Source organism: Capsicum annuum, chromosome 10 (genome assembly GCF_002878395.1).
Source record: "Capsicum annuum cultivar UCD-10X-F1 chromosome 10, UCD10Xv1.1, whole genome shotgun sequence".
Lineage (NCBI taxonomy): Eukaryota > Viridiplantae > Streptophyta > Magnoliopsida > Solanales > Solanaceae > Capsicum > Capsicum annuum.
The window spans coordinates 27,036,602-27,057,426 of NC_061120.1; positions in this window are offsets into that span (position 1 = coordinate 27,036,602).

Here is a 20,825-nt window from a genome sequence, read left to right on the forward strand (position 1 = left end):
GGGAGTCCGTTGTACGCCCCAAGTGTTCCATTATTAAGTTGCTTGGGTGAATCCCATGCACCCCACAAGTTGTTCATTAACATGTTTACTTGGGGGATTCCATTGTACCCCACAAGGATGTCAATTAACCATTACCATGACAACCAAGACCTTACAGATTTACCATTCATACAATTTAAACCATTTATACCATTTATGGTTCTATTACCAAACTATATCATGCAATAGTTCCATTAAAAGCTCCATAATATAGTAAAAGCATTAGCAAATGCATTTTATCAAATTAGTTGGGGGCATAGTATTTCAAAAACCAATTCCAACTACCAACTAACCATTCCCATGCAACCAATGTCCAAACCAATATTAAATCAAGAAAAAACATAATTAAAACATGGGAAAACCATAACCAAGCATTTAATACCAAAACCCCAACATATATTTGAAAACCCCAAAATCATATAATAATCATACCATTAAAACATTGTATAAAACATGTCTTTAGTTGGAACTAACAATGAGAGAGAAGTATCTTGCCTTAAATTAAGAGGATGATAGAGAGAAATTCAGAAGATGATGGAGAGAAATCTCCAACAGTAGTCCCAAATTGACACTCTTAGTGAAACCCTAGCCTTTCTTTACCCAAGATCCTTACAGAGAATTCTAGAATATTTAAGAGAGTTTTCTAAGTGTTAATGATAGAATAATTGGGTAACTAAACTCACAAGTGGTTTAGAAGTCATCAGAACTTAATAGGTTAAGTGGTGAATTGTCCAGATTGTCCCTACTTAAACTGCATAAAAATCTCGTCATAGGGTACGGCTATACCATACCCGTCATACCCTCCAATAGTAGTTGTACCCACAACTCGTACCATAAGCATCCTCCTTGGACCCAACATTGTCCAACAAATGATTGACCCAAACCAAGTCTTACCCAAGAATAAGACTAGTACCCTTGACTTATACCCCTGGAAGAATAGAATTATAATAGGTTTGAACGCTGTCCACTATACGAGTCCATGAAAAAACTTGTGCCCTATCTTACGGCTCAAGGTGATCCACTTGTACTCATATCTAAGTTATTTTACTAAGTCTCAGATCAAGTGAAGGAAAAACCTTAACCAAATGACCTATATCCATCCATACAACTCATACCAACCCAAGTCGTACCCATTCCAAAAAACAATCTGACGCACCAACTAACACTGGTCTACATATGAGTAAGGCATACTACCCGTGCCCCATTATACGACTACTACCCACAGGTCATATGTTTTCCAGAACCCAAAAATTTAGAAAATTTTCTAAAGAACAAAATGCAGTGTGTTTTTGTTTCCCCTACTAGGATCATTTATTCCCGAATGATGGACAAGGTAGTACAAGCACTACTTATACCCCTTAGATGCCTCTACTCTTACCTTTAAAAAAGATGTAAAGAAATTAATATAGTCATTTGCATTATAAAATATAAATCAAGAACACATACCTTCCACCCAAATATCCGTAGCCAAAATCAAATATGGATATTTGGACTTCATGTCCACTTCTGCTTCCTATGTAGTCTCCTCTACCTTATGGTTCCACCATAGGAACTTAACCAAAATCATATCCTTGGACTGTAATGGACGAACCTGCCGATCTAAGGTCTCAACTGGGACCTTTTCATAAGACAGAGAACCTGAGATACCTAAACCCTCCAAAGTAGCCATTGAAAAAGAATTAGCAAGGCACTTCCTCAACATAGAGACATGAAATACCGGATGAATAGAGGTCAAACTAGAAGGAAAATCTAATTTATACGCCATATTACCAGCCATATGAAAAACTATATAAGGACTAATATACCAGGTACTGAGCTTTCCCTTTTTACCAAACCGCATTACTCCCTTCTTAGGAGATATCCTTAGGAACACCCTATCCCCAACCTCAAACTCCAAGTCACTGCATCTTATATCTACATAGTACTTTTGGCAACTTTGGGCAGCCTTATGCCTATTTCGAATCACCTTAACCTTTTTCATAGCCTAATAAATGAAATTCAGACCACATATATCCACCTCACCAACCTTGAACTACCAAATATGAGACCTACATATTCTACCATACAATCCCTCAAAAGAGGCCATTATAATATTAGAAAAGTAACTATTATTTTATGCAAACTCTACAAGAGGTAGATGCTCAACCTAGCTACCACCATAGTTAATAACACATGCAAGAAACATGTCCCCTAATATTAAAATTGTCCTTTCTTCTTTCCCATCCATATGCAGATAAAAATCAATACTCAAACTAACCTTAGTCCCTAATCTCTTCTAAAAAGACTGTCAGAAGTGAGATGAAAACTATATATCACGATCAGAGATAATTAAAATAGGTACCCCATGAATCTTCATAATCTCATAAAGATTTAACCTCTTAAAATTCTCTATCGAAAAGTTAGTCCGAACTGGCAAGAAGTGATCGAACTTTGTCATTCTATCCACGCTAACCCAAATCAAATCAAACTGGTTGTGAGACCGAGGAAGACTGGTAACAAAATCCATATTGATTACATTCCATTTCCGTTCTAGCAATTCTATTTCCTGATATAACCCACCAGGCCTCATGTGCTAAAATTTTACTTATTGGCACACCATGCACTTGGCTACAAATTTAGCCATGTCTCTATTCATACCACTTCACCAATTAATTTCCTTGAGGTCATGATACATTTTACTCAAATTGACATGAACAACATAACACGATTCGTGTGACCTAACCAATAACCTTTCACCCAACCCATCAATGTCAGGAACAAATAACCTCTCTTGTTACTGCAAGGTACTATGACAGTTAACCTCAAATACCATTCCCTTTTGCCTACCTACATCACCCTTTATTTTAAGCAAGATAGGATCTAGCAGTTGCTTCTTCTTGATTTCCTCTCTAAGAGATGACCGAACAACTTCATGTACCAACATACTATCATCCTCGGAGTCTAGAAGACAGACTCTAAGATTAGCCATGTGGTGAATATCCTTCACCAATTCCTATTTCTGCTTTTCCATATGAGACAAACTTCTCATGGATAACCTTATTAGAGCATCAACAACCATGTTAGCATTACCTGGGTGGTAGTAAAGACTGATATCATAGACCTTAAAAGGCTCTAACCATCTCCTCTACCTGAGATTTAGCTCCTTTTAGGTGAACCACATACTGTAGACTCTTATGATCAGAAAAAGATGTCCATGTGCACTTCATACAAATAGTGCTGCTAGATTTTAAAAGAAAAAACCACCACTAAAAGCTCTAAATCATGCGTTGGGTAATTCCTCCCATTCACCTTCAACTGCTTGGAAGCTTAGACTATCCTCTTCCTATGCTGTATCAAAACACAACCAAGTCCTACCTGGGATGCATTAGAATAAACCACAAACCCCTTATTACCTTCAGGCAATGTCAAAACTAGAGCTGAAGTTAACTTATCCTTAAGCTTCTGAAAACTACCTTTACAAGCTTCTGACGAAGAAAAATTTGTCTTCTTTTGAGTCAACTTAGTCTATGGGGTAGCTATAGAATAAAACCCCTCCACAGACCTCCTATAATACCAAGCCAAACCCAAGAAGCTCTGAATACTAGTTGGAGTCGTGGGTCTAGGCCACCTTTTAACCATAGCAACCTTATAAGGAGATGACTTAGATTCCTGCCAAGTAGCAAAAGCATACAACCTATTCCGACCAGTGCCAGCACCCAGATTAGAAATAAATGCAGAGGCAGCACCCTTTGGAACAGGAGCAAAAGATAAAGCAACCCTTGTTAACTGGAAAGTTTCTAAGCATATGGCCTAGCTGACTATATTTTGAACATATATCCCTCGCTTTTTCATAGAAACCCCTATGTAACATCCACAGACCCAATAAGGAGTGCATGATAAAGCCGACTGTGCCCCGCTCGCCTGAGATTGGGAACCTGTGCCCTAAAGTTATCAATCCGCTACTAACGCCTGTCACCTGAAAGCTTCGGGTAAGAAGAGCTAGCTGTAGAGAAGGAACCAGAACTCCACCACTTCTTCTTTGGACATTTACCACCATTCAGACCACCTTTTTATTGAACACCACCTTATTCTGATAACCTAAACTTCTTACCTTCCATTCCCCAAACTCAGCCTGTTTTCTATTTTGTTTCTCTACCTGTTGTATATAAACAACTATCCTAGAGATATCTATATCCTGTACCAATAATACAATCTGGCTCTCAAGGATCAACTCCTAAGATAACCCTAAGGCAAACTTCATCATCTTGGTCCTCATATCAGCCACCATATCCAGAGCATACCTTGACAACTGATTGAACTTCAAGACATATTCCTTGATTAATATAATCCTTTTTTTAGATTAACAAACTCATCCGCTTTTATTTCTCGTAGCTTAGGAGGAAAAAAGTGATCATAAAAGCATTAGAGAAAGCCTCCCATAAAGACGACTTCTCAAAATCATCCTTTACCTTATCCCATTTCTCATACCATTGGTATGCCACATCCTTAAGCTAATAAGATACAAAACTCACCCCTTCTATATTTGTGGCCTGCATCACCCTGAAGATTTTCTCCATTTCATCCAAGAAACACTTAGGATCCTCATCCACCTTTACACTTATAAAAATATGAGGATTCATCTTCACAAATTGTCCAACCTTTGTGGGAATAGCAGATGGAATACTAGATGCATCCTGCTCCACCTGAGAATCAACCAACTAAGCAATAACATGAATCACTTGGAAAATTTTTACATTAGTCACCACACCCTTAGGAGGACTAAAAGCAACCAGTGGAACTCTATAAATATCAGGGACTGGACTCCTAGACCGAGTATGGATCCCTTGGGTAGTACCTGTCCCTTCAACATTATCCCTAATTGGGATGGAAGAGTTACCTTGTGTCTCATATCATTAAGGCATAATCTGAAAAACAAACAAACCAGGATTAGAAAGGACCTTAGACCTTGGAGCTTGAAAATTGAATACCAAGAAGGTGAAACATTCCTAAATGTCTTATAGCCTCTCCTTTATAAATATGATGCGCTACACACCCCTAAAAGAGACTCTAATCTACATGGCTTTATGGACTCCTAGTTGACTATGAACATAAAGCTCTAATACTAACTTGATGCGACCCGACCCAGGGTCTTGTCATAATGGGTATCCCAAGTCTATCCAAGACCAAGAAGCACCCTCAATACCTAACCTTACCATCCAGTGCATACCCTAAGTCGAATGAATTTTAAATATATAACAAGATAGCGTGTAATTATCAAAATCTAGAATCTGGGATAGGTCTATAACCGAGATCGACCCAAACAAGTCCAATCGTCTTAAACACAACTGATAACCATAACAAAACTGAACCATAAGCTAAAACCTAAATAATAACCAAACCAAGTTCCATAACATAACATAAAATGATGGAACAGAGAGAAATTTAGCCAACTGGTATCAGCATCAATACCAATTCCAATACTGAGACTGATACCAGTACCGATCCCGCCCATATCACCCATAGTAGTTGCACAAAAGCCTCTAACCAAAAGAAAACCAATATTTAATTCAGACATTCCCTTAATCATAGACAAAATAAATATCCATAAATAAACCAAAGTATGTAAAAATAACCATGAACATGAAATAAAGCCTTCTGGAATATAGAAGCGCACCACTTCAATCCAACATAGTTGATGTTGAATCTGAGCACTAAGTAGGGGGAGTAGAATGGTTGGTTCCTGCATCACATGGGGATATAACCGTCTGAGGATGAGTTAGAGGGTTAAAGCTAGCAAGTACTCAAGATAAGCATACAATAATGCCAACTAGTAAAACTAATTAAACCAACTATATGTACATAAAACATACATATATATATAACCATACTGGAAAAGAGAACCAGGTTTAGCATGTATTTAAAACCATTAACTTGGGTATGTGTATCTTAACCATCCTAAAACCACCCATGGTCTATATGGGTCTAGTGTAATTTCTTGAAAGAGCCCCGATGCTTGTACCCTTATGAACCATAGATACCATGATAGTAAGGGTTTCTCAAGTACCCTCACTCTCCATGATAAATTTGTATAGTGTACTCAGAGGATTCCCATGTACCTCATAGTATCATAAATGGTCGTCATGACAAGCCCATCATGTCGACAAACTTGAGTTTGTAGTGTTCATCCATTAGAATCACACCTTCATGATTAGCTATCGCACCCTGCCATTATTACCCAATTAAAACCATTTCCATCCAACCAAACCATGATACCATTATTATAAAACAAGGCTATGAATAGTGGTATCATCATACCGACTACAATTTGTAAACAATGTCCATAGCCTATCTTAGAGGATTCCCATATACCCCATATGTTACATCATCCAATTAACTTAGGAGAGTCCCGTGTACCCCATAAGTGTTCTATTATTAAGTTTCTTAGGGGAATCCCATGTACCACACAAGTTATTCATTAATGTGTTTACTTGGGGCATTCCATTGTACCCCACAAGGATGTCCAATTAATATTACCATGACCACTAAGACCTTAAAAATTTACCATTCCAAACCATTTTATACCATTTAGGGTTCCATTAACAAACCATACCATGCGATAGTTCCATTAAAAGTTCCATAGTATAGTAAAAGCATCATCAAAGGCATTTTATCAAATATTTTGGGGCATCGTATTTCCAAAACCAATACCAAATACCAATTAACCATTCCCATGCAACCAATTTTCCAAACCACAATTTTAGCATGCAAAAATATAATTAAAACATGGGAAAACCACAACCAAGCATTTAATACCAAAAACCCAACATATATTTGAAAACTACAAACCTATACAACAATCATGCCATGAAAACATTGTATAAAATATGTCTTTAGTTGGAACAAACATTGAGGGAGAAGTACCTTACCTTAAATTAAGAAGATGACCGAGAAAAATCACCAACAATATTCCCAAATTGATAATCTTAGTGAAATACTAGCCTTCCTTTACCTAAGATCCTTAGAGAGAATTGTAGAATGTTTAAGAGAGTTTTCTAAGTGTTTATGATAGAATAATAGGGTATATAAACTCCCAAGTGGTTTAGAAGTAGCGAGAAATTAATAGGTTTAGTGGAGAAATGTCTAGATTACCCCAACTTAAACTGCACAAAATTCCCATCATAGGGCACGACATACCATACCAGTCATACCCTTTAATATGAGTGGTACCCATAACTCGTACCTCAGGCCTCTCCTTGGACCCAACATTGTCGAACAAATGATTGACCCAAACCAAGTCGTACCCAATCATACAACTAGTATCCTTTACCCAAAATAGAATCATAAGAGATTTGAATATTGTCCGCTATACAAGTCCATGGTATGAATCATACCCTGGATTACAGCTCATGGTGTGCCACTCATACTCATATCCAAGATATTTTACTACATCTTAGATTAAATAAAGGAAAAACCCATACCAAATGTCCTGTATCTATCCATACAACTCATAATATCCCAAGTCGAACCCATTCCAGAAACCAATCCAACCCACCTACAAATACTGGTCAATATATGACTAAGGCATATCGCTCAAACCCTATTATACGACTGGTATCCACTGGTCGTATGTTTGGTAGAACCAAAAAATTAAGGACCAAAGCCTAGGGTGTTTTATATTCTCTCTTCCCTTTTCTTTGAGCTTTTTCTTCTCAATTTGTTGAGCATGGACCATTCATATAGAAGGTCCATAACCTTAACCAACATACTTATTTTTTACTCCTTAACCACATACTTTGAAACCTTATACAAAAATATACATTCTATCCTTAGAATTAGCTACCATAGTTGGAGCATATCTCACCAACCGGGTGAACTTGAGTGAGTACTCCTTCACACTCAAGTTACCCTACCATAGATTTATAAACTCCTATACTTTTCCCTCCTTCAACTCGAGTGGGAAAAAATGTATAAAAATATCATAGAAAACTCCTCCCACTATATAGGCCCTGCCTTAAAATCCCTATCCTTTTTCCACTGTTTAAACCAATTGTGAGCCACTCCTTGTAATTTGTCAAGAAGCTAAATCAACACTCTTAGTAGAATACCCATGATGTCTGTTAATTCTACACACCATCTAAAAACTCTTGCAGATACTACTCAGACTTGGATTCAGAAAATATTAGAGGATTCATACGAGTTAAGTCTAGGATCCTAGCTTCTTTCGTACCCACTACTGGATTGGCTTGGGAAATAGCCGGATGGTTATTCTAGGCAGCCACAGTCAGGGCCAGAATATTGAGATAAGTCCTAAATTTGGCATGGCAAACATGTTCATTCAAAGGATCTTCTTGAATTAGTGGTGGTGTGGGATTATCCCCTTTTCTCTATCAGTTATTTCTTCTAGAAGGCATTTTCTATAAATGGATGAAGGATGAGTTATAAAAAGGAATTTAGTAGAGCTCACTCTCTTTCACATGCCATGAATACTAAAAGAAGTTAAACTTTCCTAAAATGACTTGTAGCCTCTTTACCATAAGTGTGGCATGCTTCATACCCATGCACATGACTCTACTCAATGCAACTTTAAGACAACCAAAGACACTTTAAAAACCTTAGGTTTCCATACCAAGATTTTCATAACCCGAGGCTACCCCCTAGTCATAACATGGTGCTTAAGACCACAAGTGACCCCAAGCGATCCATGATCTGGTACCTACTATGAGCACCGAATTAAATAATAATACAAGCATCATATACATAAGTTATTCTAATCAAATACTATTAAGATTTACTACTAAGAAAACACTCAACATGTCTGAAACAACTGATAAAATTGAGATAAGTCCAAGTATTTGAATATAACAAAGACTCTTAGACATAAGGAGTCGATAGTACAAAACCCTAACTAATTTCAACTGACTAAAATAAAGAAAATATAAAAAATAAATCCAAATACTTATCCCTGATAGATGATGACTCACTACAACTGCTGCTGAGGGATACTGAAGAGAATATGGGTAATCAAGAAATTAAGCATCTAAACCTATGTTATAAGACAACATAGTGCAAAAAAAAGTATGCAGATAGTACTTGGAAAGTAATAGTACATACGATGCTGACTAACTGTAATGCATATGGATATTGAATATGAATGCATGAACATGTTAAAATGAATGCAAGACCAAGTAAAGCATATACTGAAATAGTCTGTGAACTGACTGACTGAATAGATGATAAACTGAATACTTGTCCAAGAAAACCTGTGCTAATATAATCTATGGGAGCTATAATATAAATAAAATACCCTAATCTGAGCTAATCGGGTTCCAACCTGAAACCACAGTTGGAAGGGTGTTAGTTACTTGCCACAGGTACTAACACAGGCTATATAGATCCATTAATTTTATGTCCCGGAGGACTATAGTGTCAGTTCTCTATTAGTAGGTGGCCCCTAAGGGAGTGTCAGTTCATCTAGTAGAGGGTGACATCTTACAACCTACGTTAGCTATATACTTCTAGAACTTAGATATTGATACTAAAGGTTTCAGTGCTCCATTGGCGGGTGAGCCTTCATCCCTAAGTTCTTGCGATGTTAAATCCTACTCACAACTGAATTACATTGGTACTAATTTAAAATAATTGGACTCAAAAATGATAATTTCTCAACATGAATATGATAATCTGAATATGGTGATAAAATCATGACCTGATTGACTTGAAAGTTGAAAATCTAAAACATGTATAAATATATAAGTATTGGGTGTTCATAACCCTCCAGTATAAAATAATACACTAAATATGGTAACATCATGTAAATCAATGTAAGAAATTCGTAAGTCATAAACCCCAAAACATAGTATATTTTACTAAACTAATGATATTCATGATTATGAGCATGGGAATATGTTAAACTTATAAGGACAATATGATCACATGTTTATTTTATAACTTGAGAAAGTGACATAGTATCAACTAGACATGATATGTGCGACTAAGATTATAAATCATATATAAGTATAATTAACATGGGGAAACTCAATGTCATTATTTCTATTCAAAACTATTAATAGCAATTTGAGTAAATTCATACTTAACATTGAAATTTCACGAAAAGAGGGAAAACAGTTTATACTAAAAAATAAGGGATTTCTTAAGACTCAATAGTTGGAAGGAAAATATTGATGAATATCCCACATACCTGAGTTGCTTGAATCCTTGAAGAAAACATGAAATTGGGACCTTGAATGGTGAATTCTCGGGAGAAGTTTTGATTATCTTATGTTATTAAGAATGAAAGGGATTTGAGTATCATTAACTGATGAAGAATGGGGCAAATAATACCCCTATTGGGTTTTAAGTCATCAATTGGCCATTTGGGGTAAAGGTGATACGACCAAAATGCCCCTTAAAACTCTAATAATAATACAAGAAATACACAACTTCTGTGGCTGATATGCTATAAAAATATAGAACTTTTGATGCTTAAAACGAGGAAAATATTCAAGTTTTTGAGGTTATTTTGTTAGATCTGATGCAATTGGGTATGTTTTCCAAGAAACCATGCTTTGGATTTTAAGTTCGTGAAAATATGAAAAAGGTGTTTTTGGCTACTTTTTGGAGCAATTATGGATGTTCGGGACACTTTTTGGATTGTTGTGATCAAAGCATGTTTGATAAGTGAAGAAGAGCTGAAAAGATCACTCCTGACAATTACATGTCATTATGTGGACCAAAAGTCGGACCTACGTATCTCAAGTAGGCAAAGAAAGTGCCAAAATTCCAAAATCCTGAGAGCTTACTTACAGGATTTTTGTCATCCAGTATTTGTGCCCTGTACCTGTTGACTGCACTTACCCTGTTGACTGCAAGTACTACCTGTGCCCAGGTTCAGTGCGCAAGTGCAGACCACAAGTGTCCATCCACCCTATTTTCTCCTATTTTGTTCAGTCTTTGGTTTTAGGGTTTCCTCATTTACTATAAATGCCCTTTATGCATTTTTTTAGTAAGATTTACACACTTTTTATACACACAAACATATTTGAATTCCAAGATTCAATTTTAATCTTGGGATTCTGTTGTATTGGCTTTAGTTGATTATTTCAGTTAGAGTTGTGGGTTTTTACACTTCTTATAATTGTGATTTCATGTATGCTTTCAAATATGAATGTTATTAATTTCTTCACAAGTATGAGCAGCTAAAAATCCATAGCTAGGGTTGTGGAAACCCTGGCGGATCGATGAAGTAAGGAAAGTGTTGTTGTTGTTATGAACTGATACCCATGTATGTATTTTTCGTTATTTTTATTATAATAGTTTTCTTAATAGGTGCACACATTATGATCCCGCCTAGATATTGCTACTTACTCCAAAAGAAGAATAGTGACGAGGAAAAGAAAAAGACAATAGTAATTTGTAGTTTAACTATTGACCGATATTTCTAGGTTTTATCTAAGTAAGATGGTTATATTTTATCTAATAACTAAGGACTCAAAAGGTAATAGTTAACTGGGATCAAGATAAGGGTTAGTAAGGTGACATCCTGAGACTTAAAATTTAAAGGGTGAAATCTTTCTGCTTATCCAAAAGATTGTTGAAGGTACATAACTTATCGATTATGCATGCAAAGTATCAGGTTAGTTCAGCATAGCACGATAATACTATGAAGTTAAAAATCTAGGGGGAATATAATCGTAGTGTTCACCTATGATTGATTATAACCGAAATTAATATAGTTACTTATTCGAGATTACTACACAAAAACCCCATTTACTTTTCATGTTCTGCCCATTGACTATAACTACTAAAGCCATAATTCCATGAGTTTCCTTGGGATTTCACCCCAACGTTTGTTGGGTTACTATATTTTTATAGCAACCGTATCATCTTCTAAGAAGAGGTGTAGTTTGAACGTCATTAAAACTTTAGCATTGTTGTCAGGGAACATGGTGTTGATTTGTGATTTAAAGTTGTTGCAGTTTTTGGGTTTTTCTTTTTTTTTCTGTTCTTAGTTGGGCATAAGCCTTTGTATGCCTAGCATATAGAGTAGAGGAAATACCTTACTCCAAATTTATCCTAATCTAGAGAAAATCCTACAAGCACCTAGTAGGATGTCAGAGCAGAAAAGAGTTGATAATCCTAAAGAGTTTCATGATGTTCTACCTCTCCCTCCTCCCGAACGAGTACATGATATTATTGATCATTAGACTAGCGAGCTATTAGCTTAAACTAAAATCAAGAAGAGGGCAATGAAAGAACCTCAGAGGGTAGATAGGGAGGCAGATCTAGATTAGCAAAGACAAGCAGTAGACCGCCAAGTAGCAATCAGTGGAAACCAGAACAGAGCTAGAGGTACCCGTGTTTAAGTTATCCCAGCAAACCAGTATGTGCAGCCATATATAGATGCTGAAGATCTAGGATACATTGAGCCAATAGAGACTAGATCTATTCATTCTCTTCTTTTACCCCAGGCATCAAGTTTTACATCATGAGTGCAATGATCCAACTTCTAAATCTGAAGGGTGTGTTTGTAGGTCTTCCTATAGATGATGCAAACTTGTACCTTGCAAATTTCCTTAGGATCTATAGCTCGTATACAATTCCAAGGGTAGATCATATCGCACTTATACTAAGTCAATTCCACTTATCACTAATAGAAGAAGATTTTTTATGGTTAGGGAAACTGCAAGAGGCTCTATCACTACATAAAATAAGTTGTGTAGGCAATTCTTCAATCGGTTCTTTCCTCTATCGAAGATGTTGTAGCTTAAGGATATGATCTATAATTTTAGGAAGCTGTATTCAAAATATATGTACAAGGCATGGTTCAGGTTCAAGATGAAGCTGAATATGATGCCAAACTATCAGTTATCAGTGACGACCTTATCAGAAATATTCTACAGATCCTTGACCATCAACTTTAGAGCCATAGTAGACACCATCTCTGTAGGAGATTTTATGAGAATACACTGGGAGGTATCTTCATAGATGTTAGATTAAATCTTACTCACTAATCAAAGGTGGAAAACATTGAAGAATAAAAGGGGATCTGGTACATGTGTTGTTGGTTCCTTTTGTGACTAGAGAGTAGTTGATGATTCATTAGCACACGAAAAGTTTGTTGCGAAGGACTGATCTAGGGTACTAGCAAAAACGCTTGTAACAGCAACTCTCAATAAAGTAAATAAAGTAGCAGCATAGAGGTCAGCTTTCAAGGCATACGAGTTAGATTGAAGGAGGAAGCAAATTATTTGGATCATCAGATGGTGGGTGTTCAAGCCCAAAGGCAAGGGACCTAAGGTTGGAACTACTATGAAAGATATAGAGACCATAGCAGAGAGCAAGATGGTGACTGGAGAAAAAAAGATGACTATAGATAGAAGGAAGATAGGTACATTTCACCTGGTAGATGAGATATAGAATATAGAATGGAAGAGATACTGGCTAAGCTGGTGAAGTGTCAAGAAAATTAGGAGATCAACTTTAAGAAGATTTAGGCCAACATTTTAGGATTGACCCAAAAAGTCAAATCATATTCCACTACTATCAAGCAGTTGGAGCACCAGTTTGGACAGATGTTAGCAACTTTGAATAAGAGGTAGTCGAGTACCCTTCCAAGCAAAATTGTGTAAAATCTGAGAAACGATGTTCATGTACTTACTATCTCCACAAGGAGTGATATAACTAATATGGATCCCACATGACCTGCTACAGAAGCTGATACTGATGGGACAACTATTGTTGAGTCCAAAAAGGTAACACGTGATAAAGGTAAAGTTGTTAAAGACAAAGGTAAGGGTCTGGTCATGGAGCCAAAAGTCAGACAAATTTCATGAACACCCCTACTTTTTCCTCAGTGATTAAAGTATCAAAAAATGGAAGGTATGTTCAAGTGATTCATTGAGATACTGAAATAATTGATCTTTAAAATACCTCTTCTTGAGGCATCGAAGCAAATGCTTGGATACGCCAAGTTCATGAAACAATTTTCACAAGGAAAAAAGGAACGACAATTCAGAATGTTGATTTTATGCACCACTATAGTGCAGTCACGACTTGGTCCTTGGCACTAAAAAGGGGGGACCTCGGAGCATTCATTATACCATGCACTATTTGGTTATCCTGATTTGCTCGAGCCTTGTGTTACTTAGAGACCAGTATTAATTTTATGTTGCTAGCCATATTTAAGTATTTAAGTTTGAATCCACTGGAACCGAATTCAATGCAGCTGTTGATGGCTGATCGACATTGAAAAAACCTATGGGAATCTTATTTGATGTGATTGTGAGAGTGGATAACTTTATCTTTCCAGCTGAATTTGTCATCCTTGACTTCGAGGTTGACACTTAGATGACCATTATATTAGGAAGACCATGTATGGCCACGAGTAAAACTATGGTTGATATTGACAAAGGTGATTTAAAATCCAGAGTCAATGGCAAGGAGGATATATTTAACATCGAAAAGTCAATAAAGAAGCAAACTTACATGAGGGTAGTATTGGTGATTGATTGTATTGATGACCTTGGAGGATACTCCTATATCTATCTTGATGAATTCTGAGTATTCAAGATACCCGCGTCGTCCTACGATGTTAAATTAAGTGTTGTATGGGAGGCAACCCTTGGTCTTGTTAGTAAAGTATGAGTAATCAACACAACTACGTTGTAGCACGACGTTAAATCAAGCGCTTAGTGGGAGGTAACTCATTATATTTAGTGTTCACAGTTTTGTTGTTTTTTCTTTTTGTAGATTTTTAGTTCTTTGAATTATCTGGAATATGGTAAAAATTGCAACATTTATCAATTTCTAGGTAAGAGGGATGTGTGATCAGCCCATCATGGTCACAAGTCCCATAAGGTAAGTTGAGTAATAAGTTTAAAAGTTGAAATTTTGAGGATGAAAAATAGAAAGTTACAAACTTTGGCATCTAATCACTTTTGAGACCTCAAACATAGGTTGTGGGCATCATAAGTAGCTGGAAAAATATCAAAACACCAAGTTCGGATAGTAGGAAACTGGTCCAAATTTTTTGTCCCAGCATTTGCCCCTTGGGCTTGCTGGTCATGCCTGACCATAGGTCGCAGGTATAGGTGGATGTCGTAGGTAGGTCGTAAGTAGGAAAAATTTTTAATTCAAATTTTGAGCCTACCAACACATATATATGACATAAAATAACCCCCGCCTATATTTAAACAACCTTAACCTTATTCTAACTTATTCAAATCCTTAAAACTTCACCTTCCTCTTTGAATTCAAACTTACCTCTTAAAACACAAACAAACCCCAAATATACGTAAAGGCTAAATTGACACTTATTTTAGATATAAACTTGTCGCAACACACTAAAAACAAGTTTCAACTTTGGTTTTACATGAATTCTTCATTGTTCACTTTTGATTCTTCATAAAAAAAAGGTAACTTTCTAGGCTCCTAATGGTTATTTATTGATCTATTTACTGTTTAAACAAGTTGATATACATATTCCATTTCAAAATATATATAATCTATTATTCTTGTATGTAGGAGCCTTAAAGTATCCTAAAGTCTTAATGTAGGGCCTCGTTTTGAAGTAAAATCTAATGTTATGCCCCAACTGGATGTTTAACTTGAATAAATAGAGTAATACCCTTAGTTGAGTGTGTTTGTTTGCTTTGAGATTTATGATTTAGAATAGGTGTTTGGAAATTTTACTTTTAGGTATTTCCAATAGGTTATAGGGATGCGAAAATTAAGGAAAAATTCAAACTTTTTAAAATTTTGAGATTTTTTTCAACTTTTGTTATACCTCATTCTTGTTGAAAACTAATGACTACTTTTTTAAGAACATATGGCACCAAAACCTAAGTAAAATAAGGCTAAGACCTTTGAAGATGGGACAAATCCCCTGAGGCTAGTCGTTTGGTGAAGGAGTACCTAATTCTGCTAAGCAAAAAAGTGGCAACTGGAGTGACACGCAGAGTTACTAGAGGACAGATGTGCCAGGCTATTGAGGTAGCTACAGCCCAGCCAAGATAAAGTCAGCACACATGTCAACCCCGCACACTCTACTATCTGATGATAATGATTAGGAGACAAAGTCTGAGTCTACTCCATAAGTTGTTGTTCAGGACCTCCAGTAAGAGGAGGGGTCCTAGGATTCTTCTGAAGAGATAGAGTAGGAGGAGCCATCAGTGATATCCCAATATGAGAAGGGTACCACTACTCATGTATGGTAGACAAATGTACCTCAGTATAGGAAGGGTACAGAGAAGGCTACCCATGATGCATCAGTATAGCAAAAAAAGATTCTATCACCCACGCAAGCCTCAGATACACCTCCTGAGAAAGGTCATCTAAGATGGTGTATGAAAGGGATATGATAGTCATGTTTTGGAGGTAGGTAGGCGTATGATATCCATTTATGAGGAGTGTCGGTTTGATATACTACGGCTGAGTTGAGTACCATCTTTATGGGCAACATTTAATCAATATTAGTTAGAGTTGATGACCAAAACACTTGGTTCTTAGAGCCCGGCTATGGTATGGGAATTTTATGCATTCTACCAAGCTATCATAGTTCTTTCAATCCATATAAATCCATGCCTAGTGAGATTTGTGAGGCAGCCACTGCTTGATCATACACTAGTTAGAGGAGTCAGAGTTGATATTTTAAGAGAGACTATCCATAAAGTTCTCTTCGGCTGAGATTACATTATTTTTGCTTCTACAGCTAAGTTTGAATATAGACTGAGGGTCACACATGATTGACATATCATATGAAAGGCTGAGCACCGATGAGGGAGGGTTGAGATGCTAGGTGGACAGCTACTGATATTTCATATTTGGGTGTTACAACCCCATGGATTGAGGGGCATGTTATGTCAAGAAGGGCCTATTGATATTTAAGGCCATGTATTGGTAGTTGTTGATCTAATACCAAATGATACCCACTTCTTTAGATAATATGTTGACATGGAAGGGAGAAACATTGGTTTCTTGCATGATGTCCTGATATGCTATTAATTTTGTTTTCATTCTCCAGTATGAGTTACATGACTAACTAATTGTGGAGTTGACAAATCTGCCTTTCCCTTGCATGATTTAGACGTTGTATGATGAGGTTGGAGCACCTGAGATACCTAGAGTATCTGAGAGGATACTTGCAATAGTGATTGCACAAACACAGAACATTAAGTGAGTCTAGCGCCTTTAGGCCCTTCCAGGAGATTACGAGGGAAGACATTAATAACACAGGCCTAGACTGATGGCCCAATAGTTTTGATAGAGCCTAATATGGCATATCGATCGAATATGGTTGTTAGTATTGATAAAGTGATAGGGGAGTAGAGAGAGGCTCCAGAAGTGAGTACCCATGGTGAGGGAACACCAACCGATTCTCCCTCAGCCTCAACTTTAACCTCAAATCCAGTTGAAGTATCTTCAGAGCCTACTCTCTTATACACTATAGTTCCTGCTACAGGTATGATCACTATATCTTGAGAGTTTTTGTAGAGCTTAGTAGATAGCTAGAGGTCCACCGATGCTCATTTGAGGGTTGTTGAGACCGAAATGACTACTTTCTACAAGCATATGAGATCGAGGGTTCTAACTAGATTTGAGAAGGCAAAGGCTAGAAGGAGGCTACACATAGAGATTTGAGAAGGCAAAGGCCAGAAAGAAGGCTACACATAGAGCCTCACTGTCAGATCTATATGTTGATTTATAAATAGAGATCGATAAATTTGAGAGATAGGTTACAACCTGATATACAAAATATATGTGCCAGATCTAGCCCAAGTAAGGGAGGATTTTGATAAACTACGAGCATAGGTACACTCTCTCACCGAGAGCTATGTAGCAACTACTCCATCAGTTGTAAACCCTACGGTCTAGACAGATCTGTGCATACTAAGACTATTTGATTTCTTAGTAGGTCCCAACAATTGGGGCCAACAGAGGTCACATAGATGACATACAAGATCCTTATATGACATATGACTAGACCATTAAAATGGCCAGAAATAAATCATTCGAGACTTTATTCATTGATAGGTAGAGAAGTGCAACTATAGAAGTGAACTCATCCTCCAGTAGGGCACTGCCACCACCAGCACTTCCGCTAGCTGATATGTCCTCATCTGGGGATGCTCATGATTTGGGTTCCTAGTGCATCCCAGGTATGTTCCCTCTTTTCTTTAATTTACTTTACTTTACCGCATTGAGGAAACTGGCACGGTTTTTAGTTAGGGGTGGGGATACTATGCCACCGTGTGTTTTTGTTGTCGTGCTATTTTTCCTATCAGTCGCGATGTGGCTGTAGTACGGCATGTCTAGGATATTTTTTTGTCGTATTATGTTTTATTTTGTACTTGTTGTGTTTTTGTGAAATTAGGAGATTTTTAATTATTTACGGAAGTAGTTATATTTTGATTGATTTCATATATCCTTCCAAAATGTTGGGTTTTAGAACTATGTATGTATACATGTGTGAACATTTTTGATCTTGTTATGCCATTAGGATTAGGGACATGGATATTACTTTCTAACAAATTACATGAACTGGATAAGTAGTAGTTAGTAATATTTACTTTGTGCCAGATGTGTGTGAGATATTACTTAGTTCTCTTTGTGTGTTAAATTCAGAACTTTCTTGGTTAGTCTTGCCTAGATTAGTCGGTTAGAAAGGATAATAGGTCATTTTTTATATTAGTCCACTTTTAGTCTACATGACCTTTCATGTATGAATTATATCCCTTTATCCCAATTTTGGGCCTGAATGCCTATTTTTGTATTAAACCTTTCACCTTCTAATTTGTGTTACAATGAATTTATTTTGGTCCTGATCTTCCTTGGACATTGTGCACCTCAAATCAGGCAAAATGCCTAAGTTGAGGGCGGTTATCATAGGGGTGCATATTATAAAGTGGGTATGAAGAAGGATAAAATAAAAAAGGAAAGATTAGTAGGGTAGGGTGTGGTAGCAAAAGAAAGAGACAAAAAAAGAAAAGAAAAATTTTTTTAAAAAAAAAGAAAAAGAAAGAATAAAAGACCACGCCCAACCTTAAAGTGCAATAAAGAAAAAGAGAGAAATAAGGGTGGAATAAAAAAGTAATTGACTAGTAAGTAAGACTCCAAGGTTAGTGTTTTTCCAAGGAGGCTTAGTCACTTGATACACACATATGTACCATACCAGCCCCTAAGCCTATATTACAAGCCGAGAGAAGTCCTATCGTAATCCTAACTTGACTATCTAAATTCTAAGATAAAGAAAATAAGGGAAAGCCCATTTAACGCCCTGAATTTGATACCCATAATGCTACAGGGTGCTAGTAATCCCGAAGGACCACAAGCTAAACCATGACTGATATCTCTAACTGAGCACTGCATAATATATTGTATAAATATGGAATAAAAGGGCTAAAAGGCCATCAGGTTTAAATATCTAATAGAACATAACATCTAGAAATACGGTATATCAACACCTAAACTAAAATAAACTATCTGAACATGCTAGTCTGAAAGCCTCTAAACTATCTGAAAACTATGGATTTGATAGGACATATCCCCAACTATATCTGTCGACTAAAATTGAAATAATAAAGTAAAGAAATACTCATGCGACTTTGAATGATGAGGACTCACTGCAAATTTACTATTGTTGGCTGAATCTGAAGCTAAGTGACTTAAGCATCTGAACCTATGAGTATGTGTCAGTACGTTTGAATATATTGGTATGCAAAGTAAGTCATGTTGAATTAATTGGGTTCATATACATGAATAATACTAATTGACTGAATAACCTGAATGTGAGAATACAAGCATGAATATGTAACTATAAAAGATATCATGATAATACTGATTATTGAGTCTGAATACTGATAACATGAGTTTCGTATAACTGATATACTGTTAACTAAGTGATTGTGTCTGACAGTCCCAATTCTGATAGAACTAGCTAAGTTCCGTACTGAATTGAGTAACTATATCTAATAGTCCTGAATTTGAAGAACTATCTGAGTTCTTTTACTAAGACTATGTAAAGTAGTCATCTAACCGATATGCCCTTTTTATATATAGATTTGGGGTCCAATCTGTAACCCCAATTAGAAGGGTAAGAATACTGTGCCACTAGTAAGGACAAGCTATTAGTGACCCTCATCTGGCAGTGTCCCCAAAGAAGAACGGTAGGACCCTAAACTAGCAGTGTTAATCCATCTCATTAACCCTCAACTGTCAGTGTTTATGTCTCAAGCTATGTTGGCTACATAGTTTTGGAATACAAGGATTGCTTCTAAGGGCCAGACCCTCTACTGTCAGTGTGTGCCCTCATCCTTGGGTTCGCTAGGTGCTGAATCCTACTCCTAACTGAATAGATATTGAACTAATTATACTGAGATAAACTGGAATGAGTTCACTGAGTTCTATGAACTGACGAAATGTTATTGAATTTTGTTAATTGACTAAGTTCATGAGATTAATGAGTTTTCCTGAGTCATATAACTGACTGTATTCTACTGTATTCTGAAACTGACTGAGAATACTACTGATCATGGTGTGACAGAGATTATCATAAAACTAAAACTGGCTCTCGGCACACAACTAAATTATCGGTACGAGTACCCCCAAGAGTCGATAGTATGATACTGACAAGACATGACACTTCTTAAACACAAGACCATAGTCAACAATTCATAGTATAAACGTTGGGGATTTTCATGAAGTATTTGTATGTCATAATCTTACACATGAATAAGAATACATATAAACATGTCATAATTTCAAATGACTAATATCATGAGCATTCCACCAAACCATTAAAATGCATAACA